Source organism: Mastomys coucha, unplaced genomic scaffold (assembly GCF_008632895.1).
Source record: "Mastomys coucha isolate ucsf_1 unplaced genomic scaffold, UCSF_Mcou_1 pScaffold25, whole genome shotgun sequence".
In the NCBI taxonomy this organism is placed as follows: domain Eukaryota; kingdom Metazoa; phylum Chordata; class Mammalia; order Rodentia; family Muridae; genus Mastomys; species Mastomys coucha.
The window spans coordinates 223,604-228,395 of record NW_022196908.1 but is presented as its reverse complement, the minus strand read 5'-3'; the positions used below and the strand labels follow the sequence as shown (position 1 = coordinate 228,395).

Sequence of the window (4,792 nt, the reverse complement as noted above, 5' to 3'; positions counted from 1 at the left end):
ATATATATATATATATTCTATTTTAGATTTACTTATTTATTTTATGTGCATGAATGTTCTAGCTGTATGTATGTATGTATACTACCATGGGAGATATGTAAGGTATTACCAGGCACTTTATCAAATTTTTGTTTGATTTCACAAAATAAATTATTAAGTGTTATCTCTCTAGTTATATTAAAAACTCATGCAAAATACTGGTGATGTTTCATCCTTAGGTTTTTTTTTTTTGAGATTTTGTTTATTTTTATTGAATATGTACTGGTATTTTACCTGTATGTATTTTTGTGTTTCACATGTATGCAGTACCCACAGAGGCCCAAAGAGGGCATCAGATCCTACAGATCTGAAGTAGATGTTTGTGAGCTGCCATGTGGGTCTTCTGAAAGGGTAGCCAGTGCTCTTAATCAATGTTTAGCAGAATTTACTAGAGAATCCAAAGGGAGTCTGCAGTTTTCTTTGTGGATATTTTTCTTTTCTTTCTGGGACTCTAAATCTGAATTAGAATTTTTGTTTGGTTTTAATATTTTTTTTTTTTTGGTTTTTCAAGACTTAATATTTTTTTATATTATATTTTCTTGAACTTTTTTTATAATGTTTTTTCTATTATTCAATTTCAATAGTTTCTATTTATTAGGTCCACTTAGTTTCTGTCCAGTATGCAATTAAAGTGATCTAAGTAAGCTTTAACTTAATATATTTCCTTTCTGAGTTTTAGTATTTATGCTTGGTCCTAAAATTTTCTTTAAAATTCTTATTACAAGGCTGGGTGGGGTGATATATGCCTTTATCCACTCAGGAGGCAGAGTCAAGTTCTACCAAAGAAGAAATATTGACTGATGACATATTATTTTGTTTTATTTCATATTTTGGTTTTTCTAAATTTTCAGTTATACATTTTAATTAACAATTGTATTTTAGCTTTTAACTTGACTGAGTGGGCTTTTATGACTTATTTTTCAGTACCTATTCTAAAGTATTTTCTCTATTTCCTCTCAAGGAGTGTACAGGGAGGGATCCATGGCTCCAGATACATATGTAGCAGAGAATGGCCCTGTCTCACATCAATGTGAGGGGAGGCTGTTGGTCCTGTGGAGGTTTGATGCCCTAGTGTAGGGAAGTACTGGAGCATTGGGGCAGCAGACGGTGGGTAAGTTGGGGAGCACCCTCATAGAGGCAAAGGATAAGGAGGAGAGAGCAAATATGGGATGGGGGTTTGTGGAGGGGTAACCGGGAAGTAGGATATCATTCGAGATGTAAGTGAATAGAATGATTAATAAAAAAAATGATAAATGGGACCTCATGAAACTGGAAAGCTTCTGTAAGGCAAAGGACATCATCAATAGCACAAATAGGCAACCTACAGATTGGGAAAAAAAATCTTCACTAACCCCACATCTGATAGAGGGCTAATATCCAAAATATAAAAAGAACTCAAGAAGCTAATGTCCAAAAAACCAAAAATCAAAAAATGAAGTATAGAGATAAACAGAGAATTCACAACAGAGGATTCTCAAATGGGCAATAAACACTTAAAGAAATGTTCAAACTCCTTAGTGATCAGGGAACTGCAAATCAAAATGACCCTGAGATTCCACCTTACACCAATCAGAATGGCTAAGATCAAAACCTCGTGACAGCACATGTTGGTGAGGATGTGGATTAAGAGCAACACTCCTCCATTGCTGGTGGAATTGCAAACTAGTACAACCACTCTGGAAATCAATCTGGAGGTTCCTCAGAAAAATTGAAATTGATCTACCAGAAGACTTAACTATAACCACTCTTTGGCATATCCCGAAAAGATGCCCCACCTTGCCACAGGGGCACATGTTCCACTATGTTCATAGCAGCCTTGTTTGTGATAGCCAGAAGCTGGAAACAACCAAGATGTCCTGCAACAGAAGAATGGATACTGAAAATGTCGTTCATTTACAGAATGGAATACTAATCAGCTATTAAGAGGGCATCATGAGTTTTGCAGGCAAATGGATGGAACTAGAAAATGTCATCCTGAGTGAGGTAACTCAGACCCAAAAGGATATGCATGGTATGTACTCACTAATAAGAGGATATTAGCCAAAGAAGTACAGAATACCCAGGATACAATCCACAGAACTCTAATCCACAGAAAGCTAACAAGCTGCAGGACCCAAGTGAGGATGCTTCAATCCCACTTCAGAGGGAGAAGAAAGCAATCATGGGAGGCATAGGGAGGGATGGATCTGGGTGAGAGAGGGGAGGAGGAGGGGAAAATGGAAACATGATCAGGCATTGGGAGGGGCAGGACTGAAGTCCTGAGGGCCAGCAGAATGAATGGAAATATGCAACCTTGGGAGGTAGGAGGTGGGGGTACCCTCGAGAATGTCCCAGAGATCTGGGAGGTGAGAGACTCTCAGAACTCAAATGGAAGGATCCTAGATCAAATACCCATCAGTGGAGAGAGGGAACTTGTAGAGTCCACCTCCAGTAGAAAGAGAGGATAGGGTTGCCATCCCACAGTCAAAAACTGTGACCCAGCATTGGTCCTGTCTAAAAGGACTTCAGGGACAAAAATTGAGAAGAAACTGTGGGAAAGGAGGTCCAGTGACTGACCCAACTTGGGACCCATCTCAAGGGGAAGCTCCAAGTTCTGATACTATTACTGATACTGTGGTATGCTTATAGATGGAAACCTACCTAGCATGGCTGTCCTCTGAGGGGCCCTACAAGCAGCTGACTGAGACAAATGCAGATACTTACACCCAACCAATGGACTGAAGTCTGGGACTCCTGTGGTTGAATTAGGGAAAGGATGGAAGAAGTTGACAAGGAGGGCAGCCACATAGGAAGACCAGCGGTCTCAACTAATAGACCCCTGAGATCTCTCAGACACTGAAACACCAACTAGGCAGCATACACTAGCTAGTCCAAGGCCCCCAACATATACAGCAGAGGACTGCCTGGTCTGGCCTTAGTGAGAGAAGACAGACTTAACCCTGGAGAGACTTAAGGCCTCAGGGAGTGGAGAGGTCTGATGGGGTGGGGAGGCGTGCGGTGGAGTGTGGTGGAGTGGGGGATGGGAACACTATGTAGTAAGACAGTCAGGCCTCAGCCTCAACACAAGTCAGTAGGAGGGCCCTGGGCCAACAGGAACTCTTGGCTGTTGCCTCTCTCATCAAAGTGATCAGCTATGGATGCTTCCATAAACAAGCCAAGCTCACACTCCATCACTGTCTGTTGAGTCCTTTTCATACTCCCTCTAAACATCACATGTCCTCTATGAGTCTTGTCTCAGCACATGTCTTGCCTCAACATGTACATCTGTCTCAGCTGACATCACTGTGTCAATCTGCCCAACAAGAAACTATAACACACCACCTGAAGTTTTTTGGTGTGTTTCTCTCAATGGAGTTCCAACAATGAAGCTCAACTACACAATGTAAGGCAGACCAATACATGCATATCATTAACAAAGAATCCTTCATCATTCATTCTTGTTCTTATAATCTTTCTCCTTTCCCCTTTCCCTCTCTCCTCTTCCTTTACCACCCTCCCACTCCCTGTCTCCCTTCTTCCTTTTCTCCCTTTCCCTTTTTTTCCTTTTTCATTTCCCCCTTCTCCCTTTCTCCCTTTCCCTTTCTCTTGAGACAGGGTCTTATGTAGCCCTGGCTGTTCTAGAACTCTCTATGTATACTTGACTTGAATTCACAGAGGTTCACCTGCCTTTGCCTCCCAAATGCTGAGATTAAAAGTATGTGCCACCATGCTGAGCACTGTTTGTTTTGTAATAATAGCCATTCTGACAAGAGTAAGATAGAATTTCAATGTACTTTGAATTTACATTTCCCTGATGGCTAAAAATGTTCAATTTTTTTCATTAACAATTATTTATTGTTTAAAAATTGTCTGCTCAGTTTATTTGTCCATTTATTATTTTAATTATTAATCTATTTGGAAGTTTTTGTGGTTCTTCCTACACTGTGGATTTAATCTATGGATTTTTGTCCTGTGTTATAAAATGTGTCTTTATTCTGTTCATTTTTTTCCTCTGCTGCACAGAAGCTCTCTAATTCCATGTAATATCACTTATCAAATCTTTTTGTTATTTTCTGGGTTTTCAGAGGTGCATTAAGAAAGTTATTGTGACTAATGTTAAGCTTTCCACTAGCAGTTTCAGAGGTTTGCATCTTATGTTAAGGTCTTTGGTCTGATTTGAGTTGATTTTGTACAAGGTAAGAGCTACAGAAACAGTTTTATTCTTCTATATGTATAGATCCATTTTTTTCCAGTAAAACTGATTGAACAGGCTCTCTCTTTTAAAAATATATTTTTAGAATCTTTATCAAGAAACAGATAACTAGAGCTGTTTAAATTTATTTCTTATTCCTTCCATTCCATTGGTTTGCTTACTTGTTTTAATAAGAATACAATGTTATTTTTGATACTATAGCTTTTAGTGTATTTTGAAATTAAATATTATGATTCCTAGAGGGTTATTATGTTTGCTCAGTATTTTTCATAATTCATAGATAGGTCTATTTGAATTTTAATATATTTCTTTTACTTCCATGAAAAAAAAGGTCATTGGTATTTTCATGGGATTATATTTTGTGTTAGTCAGAGTTTTACTGACTGTGAATAGACACCATGTCTTATAAAGAACAACATTTAATTGGGGCTGACTTAGAGGTTCAAAAGCTCAGAGACACACCTACTCCAATAAGGCCACATCAGCTCCAATGAGGCCACACCCTCTAATAGTGCCACTCCCTGGGCCAAATATATACAAACCATCACATTCCACTCCCTA

General features: G+C 38.8%; 1 protein-coding gene across 3 annotated transcripts in view; it reads right to left on the bottom strand.

The window, feature by feature from the left end:
• Nucleotides 1–4,792, bottom strand: part of Tmlhe (trimethyllysine hydroxylase, epsilon) — an 86,170-nt gene that overhangs the window by 75,119 nt on the left and 6,259 nt on the right. The window contains exon 1 of one of the 3 annotated variants that reach the window (XM_031346465.1): nt 1,815–1,860. The exons of the other annotated variants lie outside the window; for them this stretch is intronic. The gene's annotated coding sequence lies outside the window, so the exon portion shown is untranslated. Of the gene's footprint in view, nt 1–1,814; nt 1,861–4,792 lie in introns of those variants that run through there. 3 annotated transcript variants of the gene reach the window in all.